Source organism: Tursiops truncatus, unplaced genomic scaffold, assembly GCF_011762595.2.
Source record: "Tursiops truncatus isolate mTurTru1 unplaced genomic scaffold, mTurTru1.mat.Y mat_scaffold_48_arrow_ctg1, whole genome shotgun sequence".
Classification (NCBI taxonomy): Eukaryota; Metazoa; Chordata; class Mammalia; order Artiodactyla; family Delphinidae; genus Tursiops; species Tursiops truncatus.
This window is the reverse complement of record NW_022983326.1, coordinates 208,516-223,301: the sequence shown is the minus strand read 5'-3', so window position 1 is coordinate 223,301 and position 14,786 is coordinate 208,516. Positions and strand designations below refer to the sequence as shown.

The window sequence follows — 14,786 nt, the reverse complement described above, 5'->3', positions numbered from 1 at the left end:
TTTTTTGTTTGTAGATTTTCAATGATGCCTATTCTACCAGGTGTGAGGTGATACCTCATTGTTGAATCCATTTCGTTGAGCAAGGGGTAGGTCTTGTCTATTACATATTTGGCTTATGGAACGGTATCTGTGCTAATTTCAAACTCTGCTTTTATGCAGCACCCCAACTCACCTTCCCCCTTAAGCAAGCATAAGTTGGTTTTCTAAATTTGAGACCCTGTTCTGTTTTGTAATTCAGTTCATGTGTAGCCAAGTTCACATTCCGTGTATTAGTGATACCTTATGATGTTTCTTTTTCTGTGTGACTTATTTCACTTAGAATCATCGTGCCTCAATCCACTCATTATGCTGGTACGGGCCTGGTGACATAGATTTCATTGCTGAGTGGTATTCTGTTGTACATAAGTACCGCAACTTCTTTATCCATTATTTGCTCTCTGGGATATTTAACTTGTGCCGCAGAAGAGATTCCTGTAAAAAGAGCCACCCCAAAGTTTGGGGTGGCTGTGTCTTTTTGATTTTAATTTCCCTAAGCTATAGGACCATAAGTGGAAGTGCCCTAGGCTCTGTTGCTTTGTTTTTTAGATGTTTCAGGAAACACCATACACTTCTCCCGAGTGTCTGTTGGCAATTTACATCCCGCCCATCAGCATAACAAGGCTCCCAGTTCTCCATGGCCTGTCCTGCCTTTCTGGATTTTACACTTTTTTCCTGATGGCCCTTTTGACCGGGGGGAAGTGAGACTTCATTGTAGTGCAGATTTCCTTTGCAAGCTTGCTTGGTTGGCCAAAAAGGGCGTATGCGTTTTTTCCTGAATATATTCAGGAAAAAACGCATACGCCCTTTTTGGCCAAGTGCATCATTGTCGACGTTCTGCCTCTTTTCCTGTGTTTTAAATGCAATCCAATTCCGATTCCTCCTGAAATCGGTTTCCTGCAATTCTGCCCCGCATTCAAGTCCTCTTGGCAGCCCTACTTCAGTATATATTCGGACAATAGCTGTCATTTATAAATCTGCAGGTTTGTGAATTACAGTGCCCCTGAGCTCCTTTCTTCAACTCGCTTTCTTGTGAGCTGGCCACAACACCGCAGGATTGCTTCAGGCCCTAATCTGGTTCCGGCACGGCATGCTGAGCCTTTGGTTTATTCCTCTTCCCTGTGGGAAATGAGAGTTAAATTTGCCCGTCCAGACACCTCCAGCTAGTCTCTCATTGGTTCTCCCTATTCCTGTTCATCTTCCGCAGAAATTGCAAACTGGGCCAAACAGGAGGTTAAAGGCACTCACTCTCCAAGTGAGGAGAGTGTTAGTAAAGCGTCTGGAATGTTGCACCCGAGTACCAGGGAACGAAAAGTGAGACACATTTGAACACATTTCTCGATCATACGGTGGATCATACTCTGGGTTCCACATGCATGTTTTAGCTGAAGGAAGAATCCCTTAAACCTGGAGAGTTGAGACCCATGGAATGGGTACCATGCAATATGACTTCAAAGGGTCTGCATTTGCTCAGCGAACCTCACCAATCTTATGAGCCCCAAGTGTCCAGCCTTATGTGTCACCCAGCTCTGGGTGTAGATATGGTAAATGCAGGTTGCATCAGAAGCCTTGAATGAATTACTTAAGTATTGCTCTCTATTTCACTGTCATTGTGTTTTGTTTAAGAAATTTATTTTTAATATGGGATTTAGCTGATTTTCACTGCTTTAATGCCGCTGTACACACTCTTGATTCTCTTACAGAGATATATAAATCCATAGCTTTTATGATTCTTACTAGTCAGGTATATTCCTAGGCGTTGAATATGGGGTGTTGAGTCCATTTCGTTGAGCAAGGAGTAGCTCTTGTCTATTCCATATTTGGCTTATAGAACTTTATCTGTGCTCATTTCAATCTCTGGTTTTATGCAGCACCCCAACTCACCTTTCCCCTTAAGCAAGCATAAGTTGGTTTTCTAAATTTGAGACCCTGTTCTGTTTTGGAATTCAGTTCCTTTGTAGCCAAGTTTACATTCCGTGTATTAGTGATATCTTATGATGTTTCTTTTTCTGTGTGACTTATTTCAGTTAGATTCATCGTACTTAATCCACTCATTATGCTGCTACGGGCCTGATGACATAGATTTCATTGCTGAGTGATATTGCATTGTACGTAAGTACCACAACTTCTTTATCCATTTTTCACTTTCTGCGATATTGAACTTGTACCGTATATGACGTTCTTGTAAACAGAGCCATCCCAAACTTTGGGGTGGCTGTGTCTTTTTGATGTTAATTTCCCTAAACTATAGGACCATAAGTGGAAGTGCCCTAGGCTCTGTTGCTTTGTTTTTTAGATGTTTCAGGAAACACCATACACTTCTCCAGAGTGGCTGTTGGCAATGTACATCCCGCCCATCAACATAAGAAGGCTCCCACTTCTCCATGGCCTGTCGTGCCTTTATGGATTTTACACTTTTTTCAGATGGCCCTTTTGACCAGGGGAAAGTGAGACTTCATTGTAGTGCAGATTTCCTTTGCAAGCTTGCTTGGTTGGCCAAAAAGGGCGTATGCGTTTTTTCCTGACTATATTCAGGAAAAAACACATACGCCCTTTTTGGCCAAGTGCATCATTGTCGAGGTTCTGACTCTCTTCATATGTTTTCAATGCAATTCCAGTGTACCTCCTGAAATCGGTTTCCTGCAATTCTGCCTTGCTTTCAATGCTTCTTCATAGCCTTACCTCAATATATTTTTTGAAAATAGTTGGCCTTTATAACTCTGCAGGTTTTTGAATTGCAGTGGCCCTTAGCTCCATTTTTCAGCTCTTATTTTTGTGATCTTGCTCCATAACCACAGGATTCCTTGAAGCTCTATTCTTCTTCTGGGGCACCTTGCTGTGCCTTTGGTTAATTCTTCTTACTGATGTGAAATTAGAGTGACATGTGCCCATTGAAACCGCTACAGCTAGTTTCTCACTGGTTCCCCCTATTCCCATTCATCCTCCGCACTAACTGCAGACTGTGCGATACCAGAACTTAAAGGCATTGACTCCCCATGTGGGGATGTTGTTAGTAAAGTGGCTGGAATGCCGATCCGGAGCCCCAGGAGAGGAAAAATGAGGTGTGTTTTAGAAACCTTTCCCGATCATATGGTATACCAGTCGCTGGGTTTCCCAAGCATGGTTTAGCTGTAGGAAGATTCCCTTCAACCTGGAGTGTTGGGACCCTTGGAATGAGTAGCATGAAGTATTGCATTAAACTTTCGGCAGTTGCTCACCAAAGCTCACCAATCCTCTCAGCCCCAAGTGTCCAGCCTTATGTCTTATCCAGCTGTGGGTTTATATGTGGTCAATCCAGGTTGCATCACAGCCCCTGAGTGAATTTTGTAAGAATTTTTCTCTCTTTCATTGTTTCAGCGTTTTGTTTTTAAAATTTATTTCTATAATGGGGTTTAGCTCCTTTTCACTGCTGTGTTTGTGCCGCTCTGCACACACTTGATTCCCTTATGGAGATATATCAATACATGGGTTTTAAGATTCTTATTACTCAGATATATTTCTCTGCGGTGTATAGGGTGGGTTGAGGCCAGTTCATTGAGCAAGGTGTAGATCTTGTCTAATACCTATTTGGTTTATTGAACGGTATCTGTGCTAATTTCAAACTCTGGTTTTATGCATCACCCCACCTCTCCTTTCCCCTTAAGCTGACATAAGTGTGTTTTCTAAATGTGAGACACTGTTCTGTTCTGTAATTCATTTCTTGTGCAGCCATATTTACCCTCCCTCTATAAGTGATATCTTATGATATGTTTCTTTTTCTGTTTGACTTATTTCAAGTAGTATTATCGGACCTAAATCCACTCTTTATCCTTCTACTAGCCTTATTACATTGATTTCATGGTGAAGAGATATTCCATTGTACATAAGTACCACATCTTCTTTATCCATTGTTCTCTTTCCTGGGATATTTAAGGTGTACTGAAGTTGAGGTTCTTGTAAACAGAGTAGCCCTAAACTGTGGTGTGCTTGTGTCTTGTTGATTTTTAGACTTCCCTAGATATACTCCCATGATTGGAAGTGTCCTATGCTCTGTAGCTCTGTTTTTTAGATGATTTAGGAACCACCATACACTTCTCCAGAGTGGCTCTCGGCAGTTCACACACTGCCCATCAGCGTATAAAGGCTCCCTATTCTCCATGGCCTGTCCTGCATTTCTGGTTTTTACAATTTTTTAGGATGGCCCTTTTGACCGGTGGGAAGTGAGACTTCTTTGTTGTGCACATTTGCATTGCTTGCTTGCTTCGTTGCCCATAAAGTGCGTATGCGTTTTTTCCTGGATATAATCAGGAAAAAACGCATACGCCCTTTTGGGCCAACTGCATCATTGTCGAAATTCTGCCGCTTTTCATGTGCGTTAAAGACGAGTCCAATCTATCTCTTGAAATCTGTTTCTTGCAATTCTGTCTTGCATTCAGATCCTCTTCTTTGCCTTACCTCAACATATTTTTGGACGTTAGTTTTCATTTATAACTCTGCAGGTTTGTGAATTGCAGTGACCCTGAGCTCCATTTTTTAAGTTGTTCTTTTGTGAAATGGCCTCAAACCCGCAGGATTGCTTCAGGCCCTATTTTGGCTCCGGCGAGGCAGGCTGAGCCTTTCTTTAATTCTTATTCTTAATGGGAAATTAGAGTGATATGTGCCCGTCCAAACCCCTACAACTATTCTCTCATTGGTTCCCCCTCTTCCCGTTCATCCTCCTCACAATTTGCAAAATGTGTGAAACAGAAGTTTAAATGTGCTGATTCTCCAAGTGGGGAGATTCTAAGTAGCGTGGCTGGAATGGTGAACAGGAGCACCAGGAGAGGATAAATGAGGTGCATTTTAGACACATCTCCCGATCACATGGTGTACAGTCCTCTGGGTTTTCCATGCATGTTTTAGCTATAGGAAGATCCCTTGAACCTGCAGATTTGGGACCCATTGAATGGGTACCAGGTAGTATTACTTTAAAGGGTGTGCATTTCCTCACCCAACCTCACATTTCTCTTAGCGCAAACAGTTTCCAGCCTTATGTCTCATCCTGCTGTGGGTCTAGATGTGTTCAATCCATGTTGCATCACCGTCCCTGAGGAAAAGTTGTAAGAGGTTTTCTCTGTCTCTCTGTCGTTTATTTTTTTCAATTTATTACTATATTGGTTACAGCTGATTTTCAAAGCTCTGTTTCTTGCTGCTGTACATCCACTTGATTCACGTACAGAGAGACATCAATAAATTCTTTTTCAGATTCTTACCAGTCGTATATATTCTTTTCTGGTGACTTGAGTGTGCTGAGTGCAGTTCTTTTAGCTACCGTGTAGGCCTTGTTGATTATCAGTTTGGTATTTGGAATGGTATCTTTGCTAATTTCAACCTCCTGGATGATGCCTCACCCCTCCCCACCTTTCCCGTTTAGCAGCCTTATGCGTGTTTTCTACATATTTGACTATGTTTTTGTTTTGTAATTTATTTCATGTGTAGCCATTTTGGATTCCACCTTTAAGTGATATCTTATGATATGTGTCTTTTTCTTTTTGAATTCTGTCACTTAGAATGATCATACGTAACTCCTCCGGAGTTGTTACAACTGGCCATATTTCATTGATTTCCAGGCTGAATAATATTCCACTCTACCTAAGTACCACATCTCTATCCATTTTTTCCCTCCAGAGACATTGAAGTTATATCCTAGTCGAGGATCTTTTAAACAGAGAGGGGGTAAACATTGGGGTGCCTGTGTCCTCTCGATTTTTGTTTTTCCCAAGATATACGCCCATGAGTGCAAGTGCCCTATGCTCTGTAGCTCATTTTTTAGATGCTTTAGTAAACACAATACACTTCTCCAGAATGGCCGTTGGCAATATACATTTCCACTATAAGTCTCACAGGGCTCCCTCTTCTCGTTGCTCTGTCCTGCATTTCTGTTGTTTACGCTTTATGAGGATGGCTCTTCTGACTGATGCGAAGTGATATCTTTTGTAGTATTGACTTCCAGTGCCCACCTGTTTGGTTGGCTAAAAAAGTGTATGCCCTTTTCTTGAATATATACAGAAAAGAACGCATACACCCTTTTTGGCCAACTGCAATGTTGGCAATGTTCAGCTCCTTTTCTTGTGCTTAATGGCGAGTCCTTTCTACCTCCTCAAATCCCTTTCCTGCCATTCTCCCTTGCTTACAAGTCCTTTTCTCTGACTTTCCTCAAGACATTTTTCAGTGATGGATATTTTCAACTCTGCAGTTTTGTGAATTTTACTGCCCCTGAGTTCCATTGTTCAACTTGTGTTTATGGGAACTGGCCACAAAGCAGCGGGATTTCCTCAAGCCCTATACTGTTTCCATGGGCAACCCTAGCCTTTGGTCAATTCGTCTTCCTGATTGGAAATTAGAGTGACATGTGCCTGTCTGAACACCTAGGACTTGTCTCTCATTGTTCCTCATCCTTCCGCTTCATCCTCTGGACAAATTCCAAACTGTACGCAACAGGATGTTGACAGTGCTGACATCTCCAAGTGGGGAGACTGTTAGTAAAGACGCTGGAGGGGTGAACCCGAGCACCAGGAGATGAGGAGATGAGATGTCTTTACCAAACTCTTCCCGATCAGACGGTATACCATCCTCTGGGTGTGACAGACATGTTTTAGCAGTAGGAAGAGTCCCATTCATGTAAGGAGAACACCAGGGCTTTTTCAAAATCAGTGTCTCCCCGAAACCCAAACTGGGGAAGTTTTTAAGCTACGGCTACACATATGTTCATTAAGGGCCTTGGGAAGTAGGCAGAGTCCAAACTTTAGATGATTGAAGTCTTCAGGGTCAGAAGCACTCAACACCAGCTTCCCTTAGGCTACACTTTAACTGTCACTGATAGATGATGTCAATAAAAATATCTATTCTTTTTCAGATTATTTCCCCTTATAGGTTATTGCAAAATGTTGAGTGTAGTTCCCTGTGCTATACAGTAGTTCCTTGTTGATGATCTATTTTATACATAGCAGTGTGTATGTGTTAATTCCAAACTGTTAATTTATCCCTCCTCCCACCTTTCCCCTTTGGTAATAATAAATTATAAGATTTTATACTTCTCAGAAATGGGGGAGCTGAAAGAGAGGTATCATTTTCAATGGAAAAGCATTTAAAACAAGATTGAAGGTTTAACCAAGATTATTAGATGTACATCCTTGGAAAGAAATCACTTCGTTTCTCTAATATTGACCTGACAAATAAGACAAACCTTTTCACTGAACTTGCTTATAAAAAGTGATGGAAATATCAAATGGAAGTGTTAAAAACATCTTATTTTACCCGAGCCTTATACACTGTTCTATGTTAACTACAGTTTGGCCCACACATCTGTTCATTGAGGTTACAATAGTCTCAATTTCTGTTACTGATCCTCCAGAGTGGACCCCAACAAGTGTCCCCCTGCCCAGTGTCATTGGGGCCAACAGATCGAGACTGAGTTTGGTTCACAAGCAAAGGAAACTTTATATTTTGATCAGAGAATGGAGAGGTGAGAGCATGCACTACCCCGTGGGCTGTGGGCTGGGCTGCTGTGTAGAGATCCTGTCAGAGTCAGTGGGAGGGAGGGAGGCGGCGGAGCTCCCGAGGGCCGGGTTGGCTGTAGCTCAGGCTCTATATCGTGGAGTCTGCACTGGGCCCCAGGAGCTGAGGTGTCGACCCAGCCATTCTGCACTAGGAAATCTGGTCTGAAGTGCCGGGTGTGGAACCTCTGCATGCGGGACCCTAGGAGCACGTGAAATTAGACAAAGCACAAAGGATAAAAAAGGTTAGACTTGACTTTATTGCCCAGATTCTATTTTTATCTCCCAGGGATTTTTAATGGGCTTTGCTGGGGACAAACCCCTCCTCTGCCTTTTGTCCCGTTCCTCATTCTTGGAGTGCTGAGGGTGCAGACCCTTCTTCTGTAACTGCTGAGTGCTGAGTTGGGAGCCCTCATACCCTGGGGCGAGGGTCAGAGCTTCTCCCCAGCAGCCTCCCGGTGACGTTGATTGTCCCCAGGACCCCTGCCTCCCTGCTCGTCCACCTGAGCACCAGCATTGGAAGTGTTATAGATTCTAATGACCTTTAAGGGTCCAGGAAAGAGATGTGCAGAGACGCTGTGGGGGCCGGTTTCACCCCGCCCCACATTTGTTCGGCCACCTTAGGCTGACCGTTTCTGCCAGCCTAGATGCTCTGACCAGTAGTCTGCGCTTTCTTCAATTAGGCCCCTGAATTAACGTACAAACAGCACCAGGTGTCAGAGCCCTGCCCGCTCAACTCCCAGACAGTCCAGGGTCAGTGGTGATCAAGGACCATGATGGCTACTGAGTCAACAGCCTTTTGAAGTAAACAGGAGTCCAGCCGGTCTTATTGGCCACCATCATCACGGTGTCTGTAGGCTTTTCTATGGTGACAGTGTGGTATACTGTTCCCCCGCCAAGATTATTAGCTCCCCTCTGGGTGCAGTAAGTCCTGCAAGCAGTAGTCTACTCTTTTGGGACACACTCTTGTTGTTTTATGAGAGAAACTCCAGGTCAAGTGATGTTCACACGAGTCGTCATGGTGCCCTGTTGCCCCCGGTTATCTCTCTGGATGTTGGAGTTGGAGGGCCTCCTCACTCGAGGTCGGTGTGCCCACGGAGCGAACCCTGCAACTTCAGGGCATGGTTGGTGGTTAGGATCACCACGTGGGGTCCTTTTCCCTTAGGAGGGAGGTGGCCTTTTGGGCTGCTGATTTCCAGGTTTTTAGATACCGCCAGTATCTTGGCCAGATGTGGCAGTGGGCCAAGCCCCTTGGTGACCGTAGTTTATCCTACCTGGATGGCATTCTTGCATTGTTCCATTTCAAGTGGTCCCAGTTTTTGCACTAATTCTCCAATGGCGATTCACCTTTCACCGGGAATGTAAAGGTCAAAGGGTTTAGCTAAATTAGGGAGTTCCAGGGCAAGGGTCTGAATTGACTGCTCTTTCCATTCTTGAAAGGCCACTTCTGGATTCTATTCAAAAGGATCATCATCTTTTCCTTTCAGTGTTTCATATAGAGGCCCAGCTAGTAGACTGTAGTTAGGGATCCAGAAGCAGCAAACCCTGGCCTCCCCAGGAACCCCTAAGCTGTCTTCTAGTTTTAGAAAGGGGTAAGGCTGAAAATGGTTTCTTCCCTTTCCTGGGATGGGCTTCTCTGACCTTCTGTGAGAATGAAGCCCAGGCAGGTCACCACAGTCTGTGATATTTGAGCTTTTTCTTGGACAACTTCTATCCTTTATTGGCTTGGTAGTTCAGAGGCCTCCTTAGTAGGGCTGGTGATCAGAATGTCGTCTGCATATTGAAGGAGGGTTTCCTTTTCCAGAGGTAGAACTTTTAGGTCTTTAGCTAAGCTTTCCCCAAAGATGGTGTGGGAATTTTTGCACCCTTGGGGCCAGACGGCCCGGAAGTATTGTTTTAGTTGTATGTTGAGTCCTGCCACTCACAAGCCAAAATTTCTTGTGACTCTGGGACTAATGGAATACAAAAGAAGGCATCATTGAAGACTAATACAGAATACCATGTCCTGGTGGTTGGTAGAATGACCAGCAGGGTGTAGGAATTAGGAGCAACTGGAGGTATATCCTCGGTGGCTTCACTGACTGTCCTGACATCCTTTACCAGGTCCCCAGCAGCCCATGGGGCTCTCGTGGTCAGACCAATCCCAGAATATGGAGCTCACCTGGGCAGGTACCCCACCCCCACCCGAGCCCACAGGGCTCTCGTGGTCAGGCCCCTCCCAGGATACAGAGCTACCCTTGCAGGTACCGTGGCAGGGCTGGGCACACAGGAACCGTGCACATAGCCCTCATTGCAGAGCACCCCCAGCTCACCTGTCGCTCAGAGCTGACACAGAGCACCTCAGAGCAGGACTTGAACTAACAAACAGCAGCTGCGACAGGTCTGTGACCCTGGGCATCACTCCGTGAGGCCTCCCTCCACCTGGTCTTCCAGAGACTTCCACTGCACCCGGGGCACCAGGCCTCTGTCTCCAACCACCACCCACCCCTCCTCTCCCTGACTCCTGGGTTCCTCTCATTAGGAGAGGGTTTTCTTGAAGTTGTCTCCCACTCATGGGCCAGATAAAATGATTAGAAAACAAGCCAAAGCTGCAGCCCCTTGTCTATCCTGACTCTCAGGAGCCCACACCTGTTCCTTGGACCTGGCCGGTTCAGCAAGTTCCATTTTCTGCAACTGTGAGCCCCTGAGGGGTGATGATTGGCTGACCTGGGCAGCCTTACCGTGCCGGCCAGCCCTCCCCAGGTGTGCCTGGGTTGAGATCAATATAAATACCACTCCAGGCAGCAAGAGCCCCTGCAGCCGTGCCTGACGCCATTTTCTCTGCCCTGTCAGCAGTCTCGGGGCTGGGCTGGTGGGAGGGAGTGAGAGGCCACGGCTTTGTGGGTGGCCCAGTGTGAGTGGAGCTCTGCTGGACTTTCTGCAGCAGTTGCCAGGCTGCCACCTGCTAAAGAAGAGGATGTGTCACCCATACCTGCTGTTGGAATTTCTCCCTGGGCAGAGGTGAGGAAGGAAAAAAGCAGTGGGGGCAGGGACAGGACGGGTATCTCAGGCAGGGAAATGGAAATCTTCCAGAAGAGCACCCAGGGCCAGGACCATCCTGGCTGGCCTGCAGGCACCAAGTCGGCCGGCATGCTGTCACTCGTGTGGCTCTATGGCCCTTCCTCTAGGCTTTCAAGTCCTTGTATATATTCAGGTGTTTTACCTGGGACGGGTGGGAATAGTTCAGCAGCAACTGGCCTGGGGCTCAGCTCACGTTTACTCACAGATGCCTCGGCACGGTGCCCCAGCTTTGCAATGAGGACGCTTGTTGCGTGGGGGCTGCTGGCTGAATGGGAGACGATTCCCCACCACTGACCAACTTCAGAATTGTTTACAACTGGAGCAAGTGCCCTGATACGGTTTTCCTCTGTGTAACTGGTGGGTTCTGTGTTTTTTTCTCTTTTTCGTTTTTGGTTCAAGGTAGATTTTATTCCTCTTTTTTGTATTTACAGATATAAGCATGGAAATAATTTATTCATATAAATACATGTATGTGCAGGGAATAATTGTTTTTTCTGTTTTATTTTTAAAATTTTATTTCTTTTTAATTTTGAATTTTATTTTATATTTTTATACAGCAGGTTCTTATTGGTTATCTATTTTATACATATAAATGTATACATGCCAATCCCAGTCTCTCAACTCCTCCCACCACCACCCCCCCAACAGCTTTCCCCCCTTGTTGTCCATACGTTTGTTGTCTACATCTGTTGCTCTATTTATGCCTTGCAAAATGGTTAATCTGTACAGTTTTTCTAGGTTCCACATATATGCATGAATATACAAGATTTGTTTTTCTCTTTCTGACTTACTTCACTCTGTATGACAGTCTCTAGATCCATCGACGTCTCTACAAAAGACCCAATTTCATTCCTTTTCATGGCTTAGTAATATTCCATTTTATATATGTACCACAGCTTTATGCATTCGTCTGTCTGTGGGCATTTAGGTTGCTTCCATTACCTTGATATTGTAAATAGTGATGCAATGAACATTGCGGTGAATGACTCTTTTTGATTTATGGTTTTGTCTGGGTATATGTCCAGTACTGGGATTGCTGTATCATATGGTAATTCTATTGTTAGTTTCTTAAGAAATTCCATATTGTTCTCCATAATGACTGTATCAATTTATATTCCCAACAATAGTGGAAGAGGGTTCCTTTTCTCCACACCCTTTCCAGCATTTTTTGTTTGTAGATTTTCAATGATGCCTATTCTACCAGGTGTGAGGTGATACCTCATTGTTGAATCCATTTCGTTGAGCAAGGGGTAGCTCTTGTCTATTACATATTTGGCTTATGGAACGGTATCTGTGCTAATTTCAAACTCTGCTTTTATGCAGCACCCCAACTCACCTTCCCCCTTAAGCAAGCATAAGTTGGTTTTCTAAATTTGAGACCCTGTTCTGTTTTGTAATTCAGTTCATGTGTAGCCAAGTTCACATTCCGTGTATTAGTGATACCTTATGATGTTTCTTTTTCTGTGTGACTTATTTCACTTAGAATCATCGTGCCTCAATCCACTCATTATGCTGGTACGGGCCTGGTGACATAGATTTCATTGCTGAGTGGTATTCTGTTGTACATAAGTACCGCAACTTCTTTATCCATTATTTGCTCTCTGGGATATTTAACTTGTGCCGCAGAAGAGATTCCTGTAAAAAGAGCCATCCCAAATTTTGGGGTGGCTGTGTCTTTTTGATTTTAATTTCCCTAAGCTATAGGACCATAAGTGGAAGTGCCCTAGGCTCTGTTGCTTTGTTTTTTAGATGTTTCAGGAAACACCATACACTTCTCCCGAGTGTCTGTTGGCAATTTACATCCCGCCCATCAGCATAACAAGGCTCCCAGTTCTCCATGGCCTGTCCTGCCTTTCTGGATTTTACACTTTTTTCTGATGGCCCTTTTGACCGGGGGGAAGTGAGACTTCATTGTAGTGCAGATTTCCTTTGAAAGCTTGCTTGGTTGGCCAAAAAGGGCGTATGCGTTTTTTCCTGAATATATTCAGGAAAAAACGCATACGCCCTTTTTGGCCAAGTGCATCATTGTCGACGTTCTGCCTCTTTTCCTGTGTTTTAAATGCAATCCAATTCCGATTCCTCCTGAAATCGGTTTCCTGCAATTCTGCCCCGCATTCAAGTCCTCTTGGCAGCCCTACTTCAGTATATATTCGGACAATAGCTGTCATTTATAAATCTGCAGGTTTGTGAATTACAGTGCCCCTGAGCTCCTTTCTTCAACTCGCTTTCTTGTGAGCTGGCCACAACACCGCAGGATTGCTTCAGGCCCTAATCTGGTTCCGGCACGGCATGCTGAGCCTTTGGTTTATTCCTCTTCCCTGTGGGAAATGAGAGTTAAATTTGCCCGTCCAGACACCTCCAGCTAGTCTCTCATTGGTTCTCCCTATTCCTGTTCATCTTCCGCAGAAATTGCAAACTGGGCCAAACAGGAGGTTAAAGGCACTCACTCTCCAAGTGAGGAGAGTGTTAGTAAAGCGTCTGGAATGTTGCACCCGAGTACCAGGGAACGAAAAGTGAGACACATTTGAACACATTTCTCGATCATACGGTGGATCATACTCTGGGTTCCACATCCATGTTTTAGCTGAAGGAAGAATCCCTTAAACCTGGAGAGTTGAGACCCATGGAATGGGTACCATGCAATATGACTTCAAAGGGTCTGCATTTGCTCACCGAACCTCACCAATCTTATGAGCCCCAAGTGTCCAGCCTTATGTGTCACCCAGCTCTGGGTGTAGATATGGTAAATGCAGGTTGCATCAGAAGCCTTGAATGAATTACTTAAGTATTGCTCTCTATTTCACTGTCATTGTGTTTTGTTTAAGAAATTTATTTTTAATATGGGATTTAGCTGATTTTCACTGCTTTAATGCCGCTGTACACACTCTTGATTCTCTTACAGAGATATATAAATCCATAGCTTTTATGATTCTTACTAGTCAGGTATATTCCTAGGCGTTGAATATGGGGTGTTGAGTCCATTTCGTTGAGCAAGGAGTAGCTCTTGTCTATTCCATATTTGGCTTATAGAACTTTATCTGTGCTCATTTCAATCTCTGGTTTTATGCAGCACCCCAACTCACCTTTCCCCTTAAGCAAGCATAAGTTGGTTTTCTAAATTTGAGACCCTGTTCTGTTTTGGAATTCAGTTCCTTTGTAGCCAAGTTTACATTCCGTGTATTAGTGATATCTTATGATGTTTCTTTTTCTGTGTGACTTATTTCAGTTAGATTCATCGTACTTAATCCACTCATTATGCTGCTACGGGCCTGATGACATAGATTTCATTGCTGAGTGATATTGCATTGTACGTAAGTACCACAACTTCTTTATCCATTTTTCACTTTCTGCGATATTGAACTTGTACCGTATATGACGTTCTTGTAAACAGAGCCATCCCAAACTTTGGGGTGGCTGTGTCTTTTTGATTTTAATTTCCCTAAACTATAGGACCATAAGTGGAAGTGCCCTAGGCTCTGTTGCTTTGTTTTTTAGATGTTTCAGGAAACACCATACACTTCTCCAGAGTGGCTGTTGGCAATGTACATCCCGCCCATCAACATAAGAAGGCTCCCACTTCTCCATGGCCTGTCGTGCCTTTATGGATTTTACACTTTTTTCAGATGGCCCTTTTGACCAGGGGAAAGTGAGACTTCATTGTAGTGCAGATTTCCTTTGCAAGCTTGCTTGGTTGGCCAAAAAGTGTGTATGCGTTTTTTCCTGACTATATTCAGGAAAAAACACATACGCCCTTTTTGGCCAAGTGCATCATTGTCGAGGTTCTGACTCTCTTCATATGTTTTCAATGCAATTCCAGTGTACCTCCTGAAATCGGTTTCCTGCAATTCTGCCTTGCTTTCAATGCTTCTTCATAGCCTTACCTCAATATATTTTTTGAAAATAGTTGGCCTTTATAACTCTGCAGGTTTTTGAATTGCAGTGGCCCTTAGCTCCATTTTTCAGCTCTTATTTTTGTGATCTTGCCCCATAACCACAGGATTCCTTGAAGCTCTATTCTTCTTCTGGGGCACCTTGCTGTGCCTTTGGTTAATTCTTCTTACTGATGTGAAATTAGAGTGACATGTGCCCATTGAAACCGCTACAGCTAGTTTCTCACTGGTTCCCCCTATTCCCATTCATCCTCCGCACTAACTGCAGACTGTGCGATACCAGAAC

At 44.2% G+C, this 14,786-nt stretch overlaps 1 long non-coding RNA gene across 1 annotated transcript; it reads left to right on the top strand.

Moving 5' to 3' along the window:
* Nucleotides 1-2,136: 2,136 nt before the first annotated feature.
* LOC141277771 (uncharacterized) lies at nt 2,137-13,918 on the top strand. Its single transcript, XR_012329585.1, has 3 exons — nt 2,137-2,148; nt 7,409-7,519; nt 13,837-13,918. It is a non-coding gene; the product is annotated as an uncharacterized lncRNA (long non-coding RNA).
* Nucleotides 13,919-14,786: the final 868 nt, after the last annotated feature.